Raw genomic sequence first — 22,850 nt, forward strand, 5'->3', positions numbered from 1 at the left:
TAATTAACCCTTCAGTTGTTTTCGTAAAAAAAAAAAATTCTCTTTTTGTTTTTACGATTTCCACGGCTGGCTATGAAATACTTTGTTTGCATGCAGTGCAAGGGCATGCTAATAGGTTTTAAATCATTGTTGTAATGACTCGTTTAGGTAAGGGTTGTTGTGGGGCTAATTGCCTCTTGCAGGCAATACCTTTTCTGCCCAATGGCAGCTGCAAGCAGCAATTTGTGTGCAAGTAGTTAATTGGCTGTAATGGATGTGGGAAGTACAACTGGGAGTGCAGGTGTGAGATGGAGGTAATCTAACTTGATGCTTTCGTTGTAGGCGCAGGGAAAAAGAAAATAACCCGAAAAAGGCAGCCTTTTGGGATTTGCTTACGGCCACCAACCCAGAGCCCATAGGAAACCATTGGTGTGCACGGTGTGTCATTGGGCTTATGAACCAATTGTGTAGCTGCGTGCGATGGACGTTAGGGTGATTGATAACGTAGTGAATTTCATTAGGGTGTGACGTGTTTAATCATACAGCTGAGATAATGGATGAAACGCTTCAACGCAGCCTTTCGTCAGATAATGCAGATTTTTGCAGCAGAAAAAGTCAGTTCATAAAGCCGCTTCTGCGAGTTTGATGTTGCTTCATGTGGTGATGCTTTTGTCGTTACAATGAGCAACGAAGTGAGTTTTTTTGCAATTGCTCTGCGTGTACATAAAAGTGTATTGACAAATTGCTTTTGTACTTTAATTAAGTTAATTTGAAATAGCATCAGAATGCATTGTCGCTTGTGCTGCAATTGAATGGATCGTTTGCATTAACGGCACAGTACGCGGTGTCACCCAAATTACAGACTTTACAAATTCCCTTTACTATGCCGTAATTGGGACTGTTGAAATGACTGTTCTAATGAGTCGTGAGTTTTTAACCAGGTTGCATCAGTGTGCTCCGTTGTGGTATGTCTGTTTAGTTTCTGTGTGCATTTTGAGCAGTACGGTACGCCGGTTTTAGACTTTTAATGATGCATGTTAAACTTGACACGCACTGCTCCATGTACTTGTATATCTATATACTCCCTGCCGAATTTCTTTTTGGCATTATCAACGTGTCGACATTCCGATCTATACCTGAATCATTACTGTTATTACATTTTAAGTGGCATGTTTCATTGCTATCACACAATTCCATAATGGCTGTGCAGTACTTGTTATCCCCACATTTTTTGCAAACAAAACAGGGAGTGGGGAGTGGGGGTGATATTGTAATCGGGTCTGTCTGTCTGCCTGTCTGTCTGTCCGTCTGCCACTATCTCCAAAACAGTTGTGCAGAAATTCACCAAACTTAGTAGTTATATACACCACATGGCAAGAAGGTGTGAGAACAGTATCCTTTATGCCCTGCCCTCTGAGCCCTGGGATGGGGTCAAAAGGTCAAACAAAACATGCGATTATTCGGGTACATTTTAAAACATTTTTCAATGAAACTTTGTATATGCAATCAACATTGAGAGGCGCATGAACTATTGGAGCGTCAACTGACGTTGAGCTCGTTGCAGCAGGAGATTAAAATCCCGTGTTGTACCAAACACTTTTTAACTCCTGATAAATAATTTATAATTATATGCAGTGAGTTAAAAAAAATGAATCTTAAGAAACTAACGCACCTCACTCCAGACGCAATAATCGATGGGGAAAGGGAACAAAAAACAGGGTGGCTTATATCTGGGTGGTGGGGACGTCGAAGGAGCCACAGACAGGCAGGACGATGAGACAGACGATGGGGAGACGAAGCAGCAGGCAGATGAAATGGGCACAGGGTGAAGACAGACAGGCAGGCAGGAGAACCTCCTTAAAACTCTCCTTCGACTCAGAACTCTACGATCCTCCTCCAAACTTCTCAGTTCTCCGTTCTCCTCAGCCATCTTTTCTCCTGCTTTACCCCTCCCCCCCTCCCACAAACGTAACAATATGTAACGGTTTTTGTGGATTTGACACTGGTTCATGCCCCGTGGGGTGGAGACTTAGGATCACAGGGGTTAAAACAGAAGATTTCTTTTTTTAACTCAAAACTTGATATTTGGGCATTCTTGGTGGAACGACTTTTCCATCTTTCAACTTTGCTTTTTGTGGGAAGCACAACCGTGGCACCTTATGTTCACCATCGTACCTCCAAAGATTATTGCACGTTAACTACGCATGATCACCTGATTTTAAAATGTGTCTATATATATATATATATATATATATATATATATATATATATATATATATATATATATATATATATATATATATATATAAAAGCCTGGTGTTGGCTTAGTGGTTAGGGTGGCGGCTTGGGATCCCAGGGTCCTGAGTTCAAGCCCCGTTGGCTGCTGAATTAAAACCAGGGGGTTGACTCAGCCTGTCATCCTTCCGAGGTCGGTGAAGTGAGTACCAGTGTACTGGTCCCGGTTTATGCCCCGGTTAGAATAGGTGTACCATATCCCTGTGTGTCGTAAGAGGCGACCAGGGTTGGCGTCAGGAAGGGCATCCGGCCATAAAACATTGCCTCAAGAAAAAGCCCAACCCCTGCACAGCAGGGAAAAATGGCTATAAAAACGGTCATTATATATATATATATATATATATATATATATATATATATGTATATGTATATATATATGTATATATGTATATGTATATATGTATATGTATATATATATATATATATATATATATATATATATATATATGTGTATATATATATATATATATATATATACATATATACACGTCTCTGACTCTGGCGTCTCTGACTCCCAAGTATCTCTCCCTGGTTACTCCCTCCTCCGGTATGACAGACCTGAGCCTCGCCCTGGTGGAGGAGTTGCTCTCTTAATCAAAGACTCTATTCCTCACTCTCTATGCACTGCCCACACTCCCCCACACCCCCAGGAATACCTCTGGCTACGGCTTCCCCTCAACTCCCACCTCATGTTTATATGTGGACTGTACCGTCCACCGAACAGTGATGACTCCATCTACACCTCACTATCCGAAAACATAGACCAACTTCTATCTTCTCATCCAAACTCTCTCTTCCTCATATGTGGTGACTTCAATTGTCATCATGCCAATTGGCTAGGTGTGGGTACCTCTCTCACCTGTCATGGCACTTCAACAAAAACCTTCTGCGACTCATTAGGACTGACTCAATCGGTCAACTTCCCGACCCGGATCTCAACCAATGGTACTCCATCTCTTCTGGATCTGATTTTGACAATTTTCCCTGACAATATCTGCTGCTCTTCCTCCGCTCCAATTGGTTCTTCTGACCACGTCCTTGTCAAAGTGGACATCTCTCTGGCTATTATCAGAGAACCACCTCACCACCGTCGAGTCTGGCATTTCACTCAAGCCGACTGGCAGGGTCTCCAAGCAGCCATCAAACTTATAGACTGGTCTCCTCTTGCTACTTTGCCAACATCAACTCATCCTGGGAATTCTTTCAAAGAAACTTGCTCTCCCTCATGCACAGATTTATCCCCTCTCATCTTCAGTTGTCCTACCCTTCCTCCCACCCTTGGTTCACTGAAGCTTGTGGCGAGGCAGTTGTGCTGAAACAACTTGCCTTTGCCTCATGGAAAGCAAACCCAACTGAGGGGAATTTCAGTTATGATAGTTAGGATTTAAATTACCAACGACAACGACACCTGCCTTTGCTTCCTTCCACCATCATCCACCGGCACCATTGCACGCGTGCGTGTCAGCACGTACGTGGGCGGAGTCCAGTGTGCTCGGCGTGGCTTCTCTGGACGTTGGTGTGCTGGCTTCTCCCAAAATATGGGCACAAGCGTTTCGTTCTGGCTTCGCCCCAAATATGGGCACAAGCGTTTCGTTCTGGCTTCGCCCCAAATATGGGCACAAGCGTTTCGTTCTGGCTTCGCCCCAAATATGGGCACAAGCGTTATGCTCTGGCTTCGCCCGAAATATGGGCACAAGCGTTTTCGCTCTGGCTTGGCTCCAAATATGGGCATAGAGCGTTCTCTCTGCCCATTGAGGGAGTGCGAGCGTAGGATAAGAGAGGCACGTGTGGGCAAAACGAAAGAGGAGTTGTTGTTGAGAGTTGTCTTCTGGTCTTGAGAGAGTTGAAAATTGTCTGCTGGTCTTCGGTCTTCGGAAGTCTGGTGGTCTCCTGAAGCCAGTCGTCGCCTTCCTGGGGTCCCGCCAACAGAGCGTCTTCTCTTGTGGCCTGTGTGCCTGCGAGCCTGTCCTACGAGGATTGCCTGTCTGGGCTTGGAGCAGCATTGTGCGGTGGGTTCGAGTCCTGCCACACCGGATCGTCGAAGACTGCACGAGGCGGAGAGGTCCGAGAATAGGCTCTGACCTCCAGTTCGCCTTTCCTCGAGCTGGAGGCCTCCAATAAAGACCTGACGGGTCCGTTTCTTTTTGGGTGTACATGTGTGTGTGTTTGTGGCACCAGTCTATTAAGTAAAACTACATAAGTGCTTGTGCATAAATTGCTATTCCTTCAGTATTCGGTTAACTCTGTCTTTTTGCGTGCTCCCCTGCCCCATTATAAATAAATATCCCTTTTGTTAAATGTTCCAGCTCATTTCTGTGTTTCTTTCATTGGCTTGGCACGGTGTGTATTGAGAGATAGCGAGGGTAAATTGTTAATTTGGTCCGACGGGCCTTGGTAATCTCCGCTCGGGTTACACGTGGTTCGGGCTCGGTAACGGCTCGTTCCGCTCGAGGTCTGTTGAGAGTGTGAATTCCCTGGTAACTTCGTCCACGTGGGTAATTAGGTGTATTGAAGTTTGGCAATTGACCCTACCCCACGCGGTCAAATTAATTATTGGTGATTCATGGTCCAGTAAGGGACCTGTGCCTTTAGGACTTATCCAAAAGGCACGACCTCAATTCCGGTGTGTTCGGTGGAGCCGACTCTACTGCTCCCTCTCGCGGTCGTGCTCGCCACCGATACCCGGCCCCGTAACAATATCGGGTCCTTTTGACACAATCTGGCACCCTGCTCTGCTCACCAAACTCTCTTCCTATGGTATCAAAGGCCATCTCCACTCATGGCTTGCAGACTTCTTCTCCTATCGCAGTCAACGTGTGGCCCTAAATGGAGTTCTTTCATCCCCTCTTCCTGTCCAGGCTGGAGTTCCTCAAGGCAGCGTTCTGGGCCCTGTTCTTTTTTTTTATTTATTATTTTTTTTTTTGTATACCTTGGTCGAGGCTCGTATGAGAGCAAACACACAACTCACAGCAAGGAGGCATGAGACAAGAGGGGTGGGAGTGGAAGGGACAAAAACAGTGGGGAACAGACACATTAGGTGGACTGTGGAAGGGAGAGGGATGGGGATGGGACGGGGAACATGGCGAAGAGAAGATGGACATTTCAGGTACTTTCAGGAAGGAAAGCAGGAGAAATGAAGGAAGTGGGCTTGGGTGGATTATCGGGGGTAGAAAAGATCGAGGATTTGGATGGGGGAAGATAAGAGGTGGTGGTGAACAGCTGTTTTGAAAGCCTGGAGGGAAGAATGGGAAAGAATAGAGTGAGGAAGTTTATTCCAAAGGCGGGAAAAAAGAGGAATGAAAGAGTGAAGATGAGCAGTGATTCGTGATTTTGGTAGTTTTACCAGAAGGGGGTTGTTGGCGGACCTTGAGCGCCCTGTGGAAATGTGGTGGGGACAAATCGCAGAGAGAGCAGGGGGGGCAAGGCTGGAGAGTAGTTGGTAGAAGACAGAAAGACCACCGACCAACCTGCGGTGATTGAGTGAGAGGCCCAAAGACTCAGCTTCATTGCGGGAGATGCCGATGATCTTAAATGCCTTGGTTTCGACAGCGTTAAGCCGAGAAAGGTGGGAGGCAGGAGCACCAGCCCAGAGGGGAGAGCAGTACTCCATCAGGCTACGGACAAAAGATTTGTAAGTGGTCAGGAGCTCAAGAGGGCCGAGGAAGGACTTAGCATGACGGAGGATTCCCAGTCGGCGACTGGCTTTTGAGGCGAGGTTGGAAATGTGACTTTCCCAGGAAAGGTCATAGCAGATAGTGAGACCTAGAAGCTTGAAAGAAAAGACTTCTTCCAGAGGATTGTTGAGAAAGTGGATGGGGGGGTTTTGTAAACGGTCCTTTCGAAGAGACATAGTGAGAGTGTGAGATTTGTCTGGATTGAAAGACATGTTCCACGTGTTGGACCAGTTTGTGATTTTATCCAGATCTGCAGTGAGCGAAGAAGCTGCTGCTTGCCGGTCTGAGGGATGACAGATGGTACGGCAGAGGGTGGAGTCGTCGGCAAAGAGAAATAGAGGATTTTCCAGAGAGTCCGAGAGATCATTGATGAAAACCAGAAAAGAACAGGGCCCAGAACGCTACCTTGAGGAACTCCAGCCTGCACAGGAAGAGGGGATGAAAGAACTCCATTTAGGGCCACACGTTGACTGCGACAGGAGAGGAAGTCTGCGAGCCATGAGTGGAGATGGCCTTGAATACCATGGGAAGAGAGTTTGGTGAGTAGGGCAGGGTGCCAGACTGTGTCAAAAGCACGTGATATGTCCAGGGATACGGCTCGGATTTCCTGTCTGGCATTGAGGACCTCCATCCATTGATGGGAGAGCAGAAGCAGCATATCCAGGGTAGAGTGACCTGGTCTGAAACCAAATTGATGATTGGAAATCAAGCCATTGGAGAAGAGGAAGGATTTCATATCTGAAGCGATGATGGATTCCATCACCTTGCTGATGATTGGGAGAAGGCTGATTGGTCTGTAGTTATAGGGATCTGTTTTTGCACCTTTTTATGCAGGGCGGTGATGTTAGCAGATTTCCAAGCAGATGGCAGATGACCTTGGGCAAATGAGAGGGTGAATAGAACAGAGAGAGGGTGAGCAAGAGCAGAAGAGCAGGCTTTGAGGACACGTGGGCTGATGCCGTCTGGACCGGTTGCAGAATCTGACTCGAGGTTTGAAAGCAAGCTCTCCACCTTGTCAGGAGAAAAGGATACAGAGTCCAGGGACAGTTGGGTGCGACTGGGTAAAGTGGGTAGAGATAGTGATGGGTTTAGGACACAAGATTTAGCTGCAAACACCGAGTTTAGACATTCAGCTTTATCACGTGTGGAATCAGCAGTGCGGCCATTTGAGGTAAGGGAGGGGATGGAGGGGGAACATACACCAGAAACAGATTTGATTAAACGCCACCAGGATTTTGAGGAGGGAGAGAGGTTTGAGAGTTCAGACTTGAGATGAGAAAGATGTTGTTTTCTGGCTCTCCTGAGGGTAGATACACACTTGTTCCGAGCTTTGTGGAAAGAACTGAGATTGCCCTCAGTTGGGTTTGCTTTCCATGAGGCAAAGGCAAGTTGTTTCAGGACAACTGCCTCGCCACAAGCTTCAGTAAACCAAGGGCGGGAGGAAGGGTAAGACAACTGAACACGAGAGGGGATAAATCTGTGCATGAGGGAGAGCAAGTTTCTTCGAAAGAATTCCTAGGATGAGTTGATGTTTGAGAAAGAAGTGATAGGAGACCAGTCTGTAAGTTTGATGGCTGCTTGGAGACCCTGCCAGTCGGCTTGAGTGAAATGCCAGACTCGACGGCGGTGAGGTGGTTCTCTGATAACAGCCAGAGAGATGTCCACTTTGACAAGGACGTGGTCAGAAGAACCAATTGGAGCGAAGGAAGAGCAGCAGATATTGTCAGGGAAATTTGTCAAAACCAGATCCAAAAGAGATGGAGTACCATTGGTTGAGATCCGGGTCGGGAAGTTGACCGATTGAGTCAGTCCCAATGAGTCGCAGAAAGCTTTTGCTGAGGTGCCATGGCAGGTGAGAGAGGTACCCACACCGAGCCAACTGGCGTGATGACAATTGAAGTCACCACATAAGAGGAAGAGAGAGTTTGGATGAGAAGATAGAAGATGGTCCATGTTTTCGGATAGTGAGGTGTAGATGGAGTCATCACTGTTCGGTGGACGGTACAGTACACATATAAACATGAGGTGGGAGTGGAGGGGAAGCCGAAGCCAGAGGTATTCCTGGGGGTGTGGGGGAGTGAGAGCAGTGCATGGAGAGTGAGGAATGGAGTCTTTGATGAAGAGAGCAACACCTCCACCAGGACGAGGCTCCGGTCTGTCATACCGTAAGAGGGTGTAGCCAGGGAGAGATACTTGGGAGTCAGACATGTCTTGGGAGAGGAAAGTTTCTGTTAGGCAGATAATGTCTGGTTTGTCAGTGGCAACCTGTATGGAAAGATCTGAAAGGTTTGAGCGAAGGCCCCGGATATTTGAGGTCCACACTTTTAATGAAGAGGAAGGGGAGGAGGCTTTGGGTGCAGGAGGTGGAGGGGGAGGGGGAGGGTAGGACAAGGGACGAGGGGGGCAGGTAAGGAGGGTTGCTGAAGGAGTGTGGGGTATTGCAGAATAACGAGGGGAGGGGGCCGAATGAGGAGGAGAAAAGGCTCTGTGGTGCTGGGGGAGAGGGGGACAAGAGACAAGAAAGAAGGCAGTTGAGGATTTGAGGAGGTGGAGTGAAGAGATGGAGGTGAGAGGGCAGTGGAGGGAGGCAGGTTGGTGGATGAGAGAGGGGGCAACTTTGAGAAGGAAGAGTGAGGGGGATGAAAGGTGGGAGAAAGGTGAGGGGGGAATTTTTGAGAGAGGTGGGAGGGAGGCTTGGAGGGAGAAGAGTGGGATGGTTGCTTTGAGAGTGAGAGTGAGGGGAGAGGGGGTGAGTTGGCACTGAAGTTGGAAAAAAAGAATGGTTGATGGAAAGCGAACATCCATGGCAAACTGTGGTTTTTAAAAGTTTTAGGTCAGAGATGCGATTTAACACAATTCTTGATGGATGCAATGAAGGCGAATTCAGAGCATGGAGAGAAGAAGCGCTGTAATAGTTGGATTTTTAGGCAAGGAATGAAGGAGAGGTCGAAATGAGAGCAGTCTGTTAAAATAGCAGAAGAGTAGTGCATTGTGAAACAGTAAAGAGTACCACATGTGTGAGAGAGGAAGATGAAGCATTATAAGATCGTTTTTGTTGTTAAAAATAATGTATGAGAGAGTTCAACAGATTAGGTCATGGAAGTGTAAAAAAAAAAAAAATCGAGGAAGAAGACGAGGAGGAAGTTAAGAGGAAGAAGAATCGGGAGAAGGTGAGCGTGTTGTTGTTGTTGGGTGTATATATATATATATATATATATATATATATATATATATATATATATATATATATATATATATATATATATATATATATATTTTTTTTTGTTAATATTAATGTATGAGAGAGTTCAACAGATTAGGTCATGGAAGTGTAAAAAAAAAAAAAATCGAGGAAAAAGACGAGGAAGTTAAGAGGAAGAAGAAGAAGCAAAATCGGGAGAAGGTGAGCGTGTTGTTGTTGTTGTTGTCGGGTATTTTTTTTTTTTTTTTTTTTTTTTTTTTTTTAAGATAAGAAAGAGATTAGTTGGGAGAATGGGGGATGTTTGGAAAGTGGGGAGGATCAAAATTGAAGGTAATGGGGAGGATAGAGATTGAAGGTAATGGGGAGAAAAAACAAACAAAAAAAAAAAACGATCGAACACCGAGTGGAACCGGTAGGCCTCAAGTCTAGGCCTAGGCTTCAAGCACAGGTAAGAACGTCGACAAAAATACTCACAAAATAGCACGATTTTTGAAACAACACCAAACTAGCAACACACAGTAACATGTAGGTGAGAAAATTAAACAGTTAAAACGGGACAAATAACAACCGGAAACTTAGCTTTGAGAACGTCAGCAGGGAGCCCCGAAGGAGACCTCTTGCTGCTCCAAAACCGGAACCGGAATTCAACCGGAATTTTCTGGTTTTCATCAAGGATCTCTCCGACTCCCTGGAAAATCCTCTTTATCTCTTTGCTGATGACTCCACCCTCTGCCGTACCATCTGTCATCCCTCAGACCGGCATGCAGCAGCTTCTTTGCTCACTGCAGATCTCAGTAAAATCACAAACTGGTCCAACACGTGGAACATGTCTTTCAATCCGGACAAATCTCACACTCTCATTATGTCTCTCCGAAAGGACCGTTTAGAACCCCCCCCCCCCATCCACTTTCTCAACAATCCTCTGAAAGAAATCCTTTCTTTCAAGCTTCTGGGTCTCACCATCTGCCATGACCTTGCCTGGGAAAGCCACATTTCAAACCTCGCCTCCAAAGCTAGTCACCGACTGGAATCCTTTGTCGTGCAAAGTCCTTCCTCGGCCCACATGAGCTCCTGACCACTTACAAAGCCTTTTGTCCGCAGCCTGATGGAGTACTGCTCTCCCCTCTGGGCTGGTGCTCCTGCCTCCCACCTTTCTCGGCTTCACGCTGTGGAAACCAAGGCATTTCGGATCATTGGCATCTCCCGCGATGAGGCTGAGTCTTTGGGCCTCTCGCTCTCTCACCACAGGCTGGTCGGTGGTCTCTCTGTCTTCTACTGTCTCCTATCCAGCCTCTCCCCCCTGCTTTCTCTGCGATTTGTCCCCACCACATTTCCGCAGGGCGCTCAAGGTCTGCCAACAACCCCCTTCTGGTAAAACTACTCAAATCACGAATCACTGCTCACCTTCACTCTTTCATTCCTCTTTTTTCCCCGCATTTGGAATAAACTCCCTCACTCATTTCAATCCCATTCTTCCCTCGAGGCCTTCAAAACAACTGTTCACCACCACCTCTTATCATCCCCCATCCAAATCCTTGATCTTTTCTACCCCCGATAATCCACCTAAACCCACCTCCTTCAAATTCCCTGCTTTCCTTCCTGAAAGTCCCTGTAATGTCCATCTTGTATTCCCCATGTTCCCACCCCATCCCTCTCCCTTTCACAGATCTAATGTCTCTGTTCCCCACTGTTTTGTTCTTCCGACTCCCGCCCCTCTTGTCTCATGCTCCCCTTGCTGTGTATTATGTGTTAGCTCTCATACGAGCCTTGACAAGGAAAAAAAGAAGTATGTTTTCAGCCGGATTCCGTATGACCTATCAAAGCCAGAAACTGGCCACAACAGATACTACTGGCTCTCAACTTTGAGGGTCTCCTTCTCCAGGATTGGCTTTGTTTTTACAAGAAAGGTTGCTTTATTTCCTTGGAACAAGGGCTGCAGAAGTAGAATCGGGTGTCTTTCCTGGCTGAGGGATGGCTATAACTTTTAATTGTCTTGCATTCTCTCATTATTCCACCAGAATTTTGAATACTGGTGCAAAGATCTGCCAGCAATAATCATCTTTTTGACCCAAGTTCTTGTGGAGCTCGCCTCTATGCCACCAAGGAATATGCCGAATCCTGCACCTTTCCCGACTTCTTGTCGTGGAGCGTTTTGTTTTTACCTTCGACACTGTATAGGGAATTGAGAAAGGGAGAAGATTGGCAATTGGAGGTTTAATAATGGAGTTGTTTGTTGATCATTTTATTACTCGTTTTGGATCATGTTATCTACTGGCACTTTCGAGTTCCTGATTATCTATGCTATGATTGAGTCCGAGATTACTTACATTGGTTTTTAAGCCATGCTGGGGGCACCTATTCAGAATGGGAGAAGCTTCCAGGCATTGCAACTTGACCTTGTAAAGATAAGACTCTCAACAGCCGTACACCATATTTTCTTTCTTGCGAGGGTCCAGTGATGTATCAATATACCAGTTATATTTATATACCGATATTGTAATTATGAATATACCGGTAGACCCCCACAAAAAATCAATATGGGAAAAAAAAATCCGGTATATCATCAGCAAATCGAAGAAAGGTGTTTGCAATCCTTAAATACTGTATATTATTTGAAAAGCTTTGATGCACTTGGCATCTTGGCTAAACATGGTACAGGAACAGAGAAACGTATGAAGTCAAGACGTAACACGAAGTACCGTATGTTTTAACTATTTGCCCCCAGCATCCGAGCACTCATACAAACAATCGCGTTTTTCTTTACCCTCGTGGCTGGTTTTAAAGCAATTGCCAATTGGTTATTATTTTATATGAATCGGGTGTGCTTTAGAAATCCTGTGCTGAGTCAGCTATCTGCGATACTGGTGTGATCATACCGGAATGGCGATAGCGATGGATTCTGACCAGTGGCAATTACCAATGCTGATCTCACTTTAAAACAAAATAATTTTTAATACAAGTTGAAATTGGAAGTAAAATTACCGTTTTTATCATGGGGGAGATGCCCCGTGTGGGAATATTTTGAAAAACTACCGTGTGTCAATGATGTATACGTCATATATGAATACATAGTGGACAATTGGATTTTTGGAACCTGTGTTAAAATAAAATATAATAAAAATTTAATAGTATGACCCCACTGAAATGTCGATATCGAAAAAAATTGATATCGACAGAGCCTACTTCTTGCTGAGTTCAATGACTCGCAAGCCTGGTGTTTGCTTTCTGTTAAGATGGCTGGCTTAAGATCTTAGGGTCTTGAGTTCAAGCCCCTATCACCGTTGAATTAACACTGGGTGGGATTGACTCAGCCCGTCATCCTTCTGAGGTTGGCAAAATGAGTACTAGTGGACTTGTAGCAGAGGGCATTGCATCAGCGGCACAGCTGCGCCCCCAGAAAATGATGCAACTAGCAGCCACAGCATGCACACGAAATGATGACCGATCCGGCGGCACAGATCGACGACACAGATTCACGGCAAGATTAGTTCCATGTGAAGTGAAGAATGAATGATTGAGCTTTAAGGTGAAATAGGAAAATAAATATAAGGCAGCCAAAAGTGTTCAGAAAGTTGCATTTGAATGAGTGTGTCGGTGGAGGGACTTTTGTTTAGCAGGTCATGAATAGTGTCACAAAACCCTTAGGTTCTTTTATCAATCGATGTCCAATCAGCATGCAATTGCAGTTCAAACCCACATTCGTTTTAAACAAGCAGGGGTACTCGGCACTGCCCACTGCTGTTCTAATCCTGTTGGCCATTTGTAGAAGTCAAAAAAAAATTGTGTGTGGGGTCCTAAACACTTCCCTACACCCTCTATGTAATGGGTTCACAGGTCATTTAAAATAGCAACAAAGGCTGAGGCACGATATAGTGATTAAAAAATAAAATAAAACTCCCCCCCCCCAAAAAACTCCGCCCCCCCCAATTTTTTTCAAAACAAGCAAACAAAATATAATAAAAACAAAGTTCCACCTCTCTCGCCCCACCGACACTGCCCACCCCCGACTCTCGTCCTCTCATCCTCTCCCCCCCCAGCTGTTCCTTACTAATTCTTCTGCTTTTTATATACCCGATATATATATATCGGGTATATGTATATGTATATATGTATATATGTATATGTATATATGTATGTATGTATATGAATATATATATATATATATATATATATGTATATGTATATATATATATATGTATATGTATATATATATATATATTGTTGTGGTTACCGAATTCGCAAACCACCATTCAGGTCCCTTAGGTGAGGTATCTCGGTAAGTACATGTGTAGTTAGGCCCAAACCCGTTGTCTAGTGGGAATACATGTCATTTATGCGTGCTGCGACTCTTCAGGATAGCCGTTTTTCTTTTGCTATCTTTATTTTGGACCAACCGCCATGATTACCACCACAACCACAACATCAACCACCAACCACAACGCCGCTTCACCACAACCGCCACGACCTTCACGTCACACCTCGCAACCGTCGCATCGCCACCGTTCTTGCGCCGCCTGTGGGTACCGGTGTTGGACTCGTGCAGGGCGCGCTTCAAAATTTTGTGCTTCAAAAACGGATCAAAAACGACACACGCCCACTTTTTGCCGTCCAATCGGTGAGCGAGGGGCGAACTGGCCCCGCCCCCAGGGCGTTGGAGGGCGATCGATATATGCAAATTTATGGATCAAAAAGCATTCACGCCCACTTTTTCTCGGGCCAATGGGGAGCGAGGTGAAAGGTCGAAGGGAGGGGGTCAAAGATGAGAGGGCGAAGCTACGGGGCTGATAAAAAGCGACCGTTTTCGTCAGAGTAGACAGTAGGAGAGTCGAGAGGGAACAGAGAGTCAAGACTTCGCGGGCGGTGGAGTTGGCAAGAAGGAGCTGGGCGTCGTGTGCGTTGGAGTCGGAGCAAAAAGGGGATGGAGCTGTGGAGAGGCGGCGAGGGCAGACGAGGGGGTGCTCGCGTCGTGCAGGGAGCTGCACCCAGGGAGGCCGATAGCGCGACCTGGCCGAGGTGGAGACGCTCGTCGCGGGACAATAAGAATCCTCTATACCCCGAGCATCAGCAACCCCCTCCTGTTTCCCCCCGCGCTGAGATAGTGCGACCAAGGGGGCCCCTTTCCCACCCCCTACCAGACACTGTCCGCGAGGCCCGCGGAGTTGAGGCACCATCGCCGCTCCGCGTCTCATCACCAGACGGGTAGGCCGACCCGGTCTCGGCCTCAGGCCCGCCTCATCCTTGAGGGTATTCTTTTCCTTGGTTTTGGGTATGTGTTGTCGGCGCCGTCTGTGAAGTAAAATTGTATAAGTGTTGCCGTGTGCTCGGTAGTCGGTATTAGCTCTGCATTGTGTTTTCGCTTTTACATTTGCTTTTTGTGTAACTTGCATTGTGTCTTTTCTGTGTGCATTTGGTGGAATTGTATATGTGTGCTTCCCGTGTGCCGCGAATAAATGTGCTTTATTATTGAACTGTTCTCCCGCTTCGCTTCTATTCGTCTTTTCCTCTATTGAATCCCCATCTTGCTTCACGTAAAGGGTTGGTAGTGGGCTGAATACGCCCGATAATTAATCGAACCGTCGAGGTCGACGATAACACCGCTCGGTTATCCCGATAGTACGGAACGGGTCGCTTAAGTGGCCCGTGTCCGAAGTCGACCTGCGGCGAGGTGCGATCGCCCGGTCTACCCTCCGCGTGGGTACTTAGGTAGGTCGAATTTGGCGAGCAACCCTATCTCACGCGGGGGCTGATTGGCTCGATCGCGGTGAGACCGAAAGGTCCACCCGTGACTGGTTCCCGGCGTTAGTCCGAGAGGGTCACGACTGGATTGTCCGTCCGGTGGGCGACGTGCCGCGATTCGAGTTACGTGGCCGTCAGCACGCCGGCGGGCGCGAATACCGTAACACGTGTCAGGTCGTGCGATACAAATTCATCGCCCTCCTCGCGGCACTGGTATCGGAGAACAGGAAAACGGGCTCTCCTGTCTCCGGCTAAATTCACGGGAATCGGTCCAGGGATGAGAGAAGCGACCCCCGATTCCCTCCAAATTACGAGCGAGTTAAATTAACCCTTCACGAGAAGCAAGATGGCGTCTCAAGGCGAGCGGGAGCCGGGGGTATTAGAAATGGATGTAGAATGTGTAGAATCCATGGTCCAGGATGGAATCCCCGTGCAGGAAATGTTGATTGTGCAGGAACACGGACTCGCCCAACTGAACCCAGAGCCCGAAATGGGTGCGGCAGCGGCCGCAGTGTATGACACCTCCCCCCCCCTCTCCACCAAAACCCTTCCCCGACCCCTGCCGAAACGGCTCACCCAAGCGCACCCGACATGACCCAGCTATTCACCATGCTGGCAAAAATGTATGCGGAAACGACAGCGAAGATGATTGCGAACATGAACAAACAAATGAAAGAAAAGATGGATGCGAATACACAAAAGATGAATGCGGAAATGATCGAAAAGATGGAAGCGAATATGAAAAACGAAATAAAAGGCATGAACAAACAAATGAACGAAAAGATGGATGCGAATACACAAAAGATGGATGCGAATACACAACAAATGAACAAAAAGATGGATACAAATACAAATGAAGTGAAAACGACGATGGATGCGAATACACAGCAAGTGAGAAAAGAAATGAAAGAACTACGGGGTGAGACGCAGAACATGGGCCGATGCCTGCAGGCGGGCATGAAGGCCGTGACCAGGGAGCTGGGAATGGCGACTCCACGTGTAGGAGCAAACGAGCTGGAAGGGGGTGCAACGGCTGACAGGCCCGCGGTGGAGGCGGGTAAAAAAATAATTCGGGGGGCGTGTTGGGCGAGGGTCGTGACAGAAGAATCGACGGTGACCGAAAGGGAAAAATTAAATGGGGAGACCAAAACGTGTGAGACGAGACACGAGGTGACGACAATAGAAACTCATAAATGTATAGAGACACGGGAGATAGAAAAAATAGAGGAAAGACTACACGATGAAGACGGGGTAAGTGACGCACACACACACACGGAGGTAGTGGAGGATAATGGGGGTGAGCTCGCGGAGCGTGCAGGGACCCAGTGCGAGCACCTGGATGGCCTCCTCCAGGAACGAGGGGAGGGAGTATGCCCCCTTGAGGCGAGTCACGACCAGGTGAGTTCGGTCGTGCTTTGCGAGGTTGAGGGAACGAGTGCTGCGAACAGGTGCACGGAGAGCTTGGGGGGTATAGAGGCCCCGGAGACCCTTGTGGGGACACAAATCCCCAGTGTAGTTGTCCCTGTGTGTGTGGTGCAAGGCGTGAGTGCGTCCCCGTGTGTGGAAGCGACCCCGTGTGTGAGTGGTGTGGTGGCGATGGTGCCGGAGTACGTGCTTCCCAGCACGCCGTGTGTGGATGAGGAACCGCGGGTGAGTGCCCCCGCGTGTGTGGATGAGGCACCGCGGGTGAGTGCGGCCCCGTGTGTGGAAGCGACCCCGTGTGTGAGTGGTGTGGTGGCGATGGTGCCGGAGTACGTGCTTCCCAGCACGCCATGTGTGGATGAGGCACCATGTGTGAGTGTCGCCGTGTGTGTGTGAGTGAGGCACCGCGGGTGTGTGCCCCCGCGTGTATGAGTGAGGCACGGTGTGTGGATGAGGCACCGCGGTTGAGTGCCCCCGCGTGTATGAGTGAGGCACGGTGTGTGGATGAGGCACCGCGGTTGAGTGCCCCCGCGTGTATGAGTGAGGCACGGTGTGTGGATGAGGCACAGCGGTTGAGTGCCCCCGCGTGTGTGAGTAGTATGGTTTGTGTGAGTAGTGAGGCACGCGTGAGTGAACGGCCGTGTGCAAGGTCGCTGAGTGCAAGGGAGACCGTGTGTGTGAGAGAGCGGTATGTAAGGGAGATGTCGGTTGGCATGCGGGAGCACGCAGCCGCTTCTCCCGGTGTGAGTTTAATGGTGTGGACTGTGTGCGTCGGAACACGCAGGTATGCGTGTGTGGAATGGAGACGGAGACGGCGACAGAAGAAAGAAAGCCGGGTAGCGGCTGTAGTTGTTTCGGGGACCGTGCCGGGTTCACCCAGCAGTGAGCACGAGGTTCGTGCTGTGCAACGCACGAGACCGCCACGTGCTCGCTTGCGAGAGTGAAGTCCCGGTCCGGAAACGCACGCGGTGGATTCGCCGATCCCGCGGACGGACAAAGTTTAGGCAGGATAACGGATTTGGACCGGATGGGTTCTCCACGCGATCGTGTGTGTTAAGCTCCAACGGGCAAAGCACATGTGTTCGCGTGGGGAACCCCTCGAGACGTGGGGCTTGTGTTTTTTTTTGCGCACGGTGACGTCATGGCTGCACGTGTGGTTGGAATCCGGCAGGAGGGGTATCTCTGCCGGATGGTACCGTCCAAGGAGGGACGAGGAACACGTGCAGCTGCATGACGTCACGGGCAGGTGTAAAGTGCGCGAGTTGCCGCGCTGGCGCTGCGCATGTAAAGAAAAGAAAAAAAAAAAAAAAGCAAGCCTCACTTTCGGGTGCACAGGATTCCTGGGCAAGGGGTGGAAGACCCCCTTACCTGGGCACAGGATGAAAACTAGTTAGGAGGAAGGGTTAGCTTAGTTAGACCGACTTCATGGGGCAGGGGTAAGTCCTCATGGAGTCCGTGGAATGGATTAGTTAGAGGGATTGTAGCCAGATTTAGGTTGGGAAATAAATTGATTTTTGGGACATTTGAGGACAGTGACAGACTTGTGGATGTGTAGAGGGGACGTAGCTTAGCTACGTAGTGTTAAAAGGAACGTGCTGTCGTTTAAGGGACGACGTGGGAGCACGAGTTAGTTAGGGGATGTAGTTAGAAGGATGGCAGAGTTCAGCGGTGTGTGTGTTGAAGAGTTGTTGGTGAGTGAATTGGAAGCATGTGCTTGGTGAGTGAGTGAGGCCAGCGAGTCTGTGTGAATGGAGTGAATGGGGAATGCATGGTGCGATGAGTGATTGGGGGGAGGAGTGACTCCCGCCCAAGGGACCCCGGGGTCAGAGTAAAGTGAGTTAGCTGGGTTAGTCAAATTGAAAAATGGAGGTCGTTTTGTTGTTGGTGGGAAAGTAGGCTCGAGACCCATTTGGAGGGGTGCAGGAGCCCTGTTGATGGGCTTGGGAGCGTGGCTGCGAAAGGTGAGTATCGCTGAGAGGGTACCCCGGGCACCAGGCTAGTCGGCCGCGGTAGGCCATGGGCCCATGGGGGGCCGGGATAGAGTAGTGGGCACGGGTGCGCCTGCTTGGTGCGGGGGCCCGGGGCGCCATTAGCCGCGTGGGCAGTGTTGTGGGCACGGGTGACCCTCGGAAAGGGGCCCGGGAGGCCGGCCTGCCACGTGTGCGTTTCAGGGGAGGTGCCATGGGGGGCACTCCCCGGTGTTAGGGAGCTGGTAGGCTCGGAGGCAGTGTAGTGCCCGGGGGTGCCATAGCGGGAGATTCGGCAGAGGGTCGTGCCTGCCAAAGGGAGCCACGTGTCCCAGCCAGGAGACCGTGTGAGGGCACGGAGAGAAAATTGGGGGGCGAGGCCCGAAATTGTGAGGACACCAACACAGGCGACGGGAATCTGGGTTTATAGAACCAATAGTTTAAGCAAGAGGCGCTTGTTGAAAGCCCCGGGGTAGTTTAACGGTTAAATGGTTAGGGTAGATTAGGAGATGTACCCCTCCGCACCATCCATCCCCTCGCTGTCGTTGTGGGCCGCTGGACCCACTTGGTGTTAAGATCGCCGAACTCTGGGGAGGCCATTCTGAGGCTTCGTTGGGCCTCGACACAGGACGTTAGCTCTCCCTTGTTCCCCTCCGGGAAGGGAACGTAGGGGTTGGGAGTAGGCTAGGTGACAGGATAGGTTAGCCGAACAAAGACGATAAAGGGGGTTAGGGGACGATTTATAGTGGGGAAGTAAAAATAAAAACAACAAAAAAATAAGTTGGGGCTAAATTGGGGTTTGACAAATTAAGGGAGTGGGTAAGTACAGTGACAGGCAAAGGCGATAGGTGGGAGGGAGACAGGTAGGTAGGTCCGAGCCCGCCTTCCAAGTGGCCAGCACCACCGCACTCCCTCCACCAACCTCCACTGAACGGCAAAGGCTGGCCAGCTTCATCTGCTGGCTGCGTTGCTGCAAGGCAGAGGCCGGCCAACTTCATCGGCAGCTGTTGTTTTGCTGCAAGGCCTGTACCGGCTGGATCGTCTGCAGCTGCTGTGCTGCAAGGCCTGTGCCGGCCGGATCATCTGCAGCTGTGGTACTTCAAGGCCTGTGCCGGCCAGTTCATCTGCCGGCTGTGTTTGCCTGCAGCGGCCTTCTTCTGCGGGCTGTGTTTGCCTGCTACCTTTGCCATGCCATGCCCACTGCCCACGTTCACCAGCCCCGTTCAATTTTGCTTTGCCCCCCCCCCCTGTTCATTTCCATGTGCGCCAGGATCAAGGCAACAGTTTGCAAGCTGCGAGAACTGCCCCGTTGGCAGCTACAACACGGGCCTGCAGTGGCGGCCCGTGCACCGTGTTTGTGTTCATCCATCCATTCGTTGTGCTCATTGCGTGTGCCACTTGAGCTGGCACGGAGACTGCGTTGTGCAGCCCATGCACCGTTGTGGTTCACTGCGTTCAGTTCAAAAGGGAAGGCCTTGGACTGCGTGTGAGCAGCCAGCCACGTTCCCTGTCACCTGCATTGTTTGAGCCAGAGACTGCATGCGGGCAGCCTGGCTCCCTGCTAACTGCTTTCTTTTTGCAGAGTTCAATGATCCTGGGCCATGGTTTAGTGTAAAATTTGTAAGTTAAGGTTAAGATGTACTGTAAATATGAGTGCGCCCCCGGCATGTCTGTCTAGCGCCGGCAATTTTATTTAAGTCGTCCGTGTGAGTGAGTTTGTTTAGATAGTTACGCAGCCCTCAGGTTATTTATTTTGGGGACACGAATACCATGAATGTCGCACTCAGGGATCCGTAGGTAAAATGTACTAGGGGAAAACTACACATGATGGCACACGAAAATTTGACGACTCGGGACGAGTCTGTAAAAAGGGGAGGGGTAGTGTTGTGGTTACCAAATTCGCAAACCACCATTCAGGTCCCTTAGGTGAGGTATCTCGGTAAGTACATGTGTAGTTAGGCCCAAACCCGTTGTCTAGTGGGAATACATGTCATTTATGCGTGCTGCGACTCTTCAGGATAGCCGTTTTTCTTTTGCTATCTTTATTTTGGACCAACCGCCATGATTACCACCACAACCACAACATCAACCACCAACCACAACGCCGCTTCACCACAACCGCCACGACCTTCACGTCACACCTCGCAACCGTCGCATCGCCACCGTTCTTGCGCCGCCTGTGGGTACCGGTGTTGGACTCGTGCAGGGCGCGCTTCAAAATTTTGTGCTTCAAAAACGGATCAAAAACGACACACGCCCACTTTTTGCCGTCCAATCGGTGAGCGAGGGGCGAACTGGCCCCGCCCCCAGGGCGTTGGAGGGCGATCGATATATGCAAATTTATGGATCAAAAAGCATTCACGCCCACTTTTTCTCGGGCCAATGGGGAGCGAGGTGAAAGGTCGAAGGGAGGGGGTCAAAGATGAGAGGGCGAAGCTACGGGGCTGATAAAAAGCGACCGTTTTCGTCAGAGTAGACAGTAGGAGAGTCGAGAGGGAACAGAGAGTCAAGACTTCGCGGGCGGTGGAGTTGGCAAGAAGGAGCTGGGCGTCGTGTGCGTTGGAGTCGGAGCAAAAAGGGGACGGAGCTGTGGAGAGGCGGCGAGGGCAGACGAGGGGGTGCTCGCGTCGTGCAGGGAGCTGCACCCAGGGAGGCCGATAGCGCGACCTGGCCGAGGTGGAGACGCTCGTCGCGGGACAATAAGAATCCTCTATACCCCGAGCATCAGCAACCCCCTCCTGTTTCCCCCCGCGCTGAGATAGTGCGACCAAGGGGGCCCCTTTCCCACCCCCTACCAGACACTGTCCGCGAGGCCCGCGGAGTTGAGGCACCATCGCCGCTCCGCGTCTCATCACCAGACGGGTAGGCCGAGCCGGTCTCGGCCTCAGGCCCGCCTCATCCTTGAGGGTATTCTTTTCCTTGGTTTTGGGTAGGTGTTGTCGGCGCCGTCTGTGAAGTAAAATTGTATAAGTGTTGCCGTGTGCTCGGTAGTCGGTATTAGCTCTGCATTGTGTTTTCGCTTTTACATTTGCTTTTTGTGTAACTTGCATTGTGTCTTTTCTGTGTGCATTTGGTGGAATTGTATATGTGTGCTTCCCGTGTGCCGCGAATAAATGTGCTTTATTATTGAACTGTTCTCCCGCTTCGCTTCGTCTTTTCCTCTATTGAATCCCCATCTTGCTTCACGTAAAGGGTTGGTAGTGGGCTGAATACGCCCGATAATTAATCGAACCGTCGAGGTCGACGATAACACCGCTCGGTTATCCCGATAGTACGGAACGGGTCGCTTAAGTGGCCCGTGTCCGAAGTCAACCTGCGGCGAGGTGCGATCGCCCGGTCTACCCTCCGCGTGGGTACTTAGGTAGGTCGAATTTGGCGAGCAACCCTATCCCACGCGGGGGCTGATTGGCTCGATCGCGGTGAGACCGAAAGGTCCACCCGTGACTGGTTCCCGGCGTTAGTCCGAGAGGGTCACGACTGGATTGTCCGTCCGGTGGGCGACGTGCCGCGATTCGAGTTACGTGGCCGTCAGCACGCCGGCGGGCGCGAATACCGTAACAATATATATATGTATATATATATATATATATATATATATATATATATATATATATATATATATATATATATACATATATATACATATATATACATATATATATATATATATATATATATATATATATATATATATATATATATATATACATATATATATATATATATATATATATATATATATATATATACATATACGTATATATATATATATATATATATATATATATATATATATATATATATATATACATATACGTATATATATATATATATATATTTCTTCTTCTTCTTCTTTCGGCTGCTCCTGTTAAGGGTCGCCACAGCGGATCATCCGTATGATCCGCATTGTGATTTGGCACATGTTTTACGCCGGATGCCCTTCCTGACGCAACCCTGGTCGCCTCTTACGACACAGGGATATGGTACACCTATTTTAACCGGGGTATACACATATTCATATATATATATATATGTATATATATATATATATATATATATACATATATATACATATACATATACATATATATATATACATATATATATATATATATATATATATATATATATATATACATATATATATATATATATATATATATATATATATATATATATATATATATATATATATATATACACATACACATACACATACACATATATATATATATATATATATATATATATATATATATATATATATATATATATATATATATATATATATATATATATATATATATAATGCTTTCTCATGCGAATTGAGAAAGCATCAAAAAACCATAATGAGTGCCTCGGTGGCACTGTGATTGGAGCGTCCGCTCCAAGTCTGGGAGGTTGGTGTGTCAATCCTGATGCTGGCTGAGTCGTACCAAAGACTTGGGGGGAAAAAAAAAAAAAAATAAGTATGCACTGCATCCTCGTTTGATGCTCAGCATTTAGAGGATAAAGCATTGATAAAGGCTGTGCATTGGCATCCGTGGTAGGATTGAGGTAGCTGGGGGGCGGGGT

The 22,850-nt window shown here is 48.3% G+C and overlaps 1 protein-coding gene across 3 annotated transcripts in view; it reads left to right on the forward strand.

Moving 5' to 3' along the window:
* The window catches only part of SMG5 (SMG5 nonsense mediated mRNA decay factor), a 327,200-nt gene that overhangs the window by 96,249 nt on the left and 208,101 nt on the right, over positions 1-22,850 (forward strand). The window lies entirely within an intron of this gene.

This window comes from Eptatretus burgeri, chromosome 12 (assembly GCF_056783735.1).
Source record: "Eptatretus burgeri isolate ZD-2024b chromosome 12, Ebu_testis_v1, whole genome shotgun sequence".
Taxonomy (NCBI): Eukaryota; Metazoa; Chordata; class Myxini; order Myxiniformes; family Myxinidae; genus Eptatretus; species Eptatretus burgeri.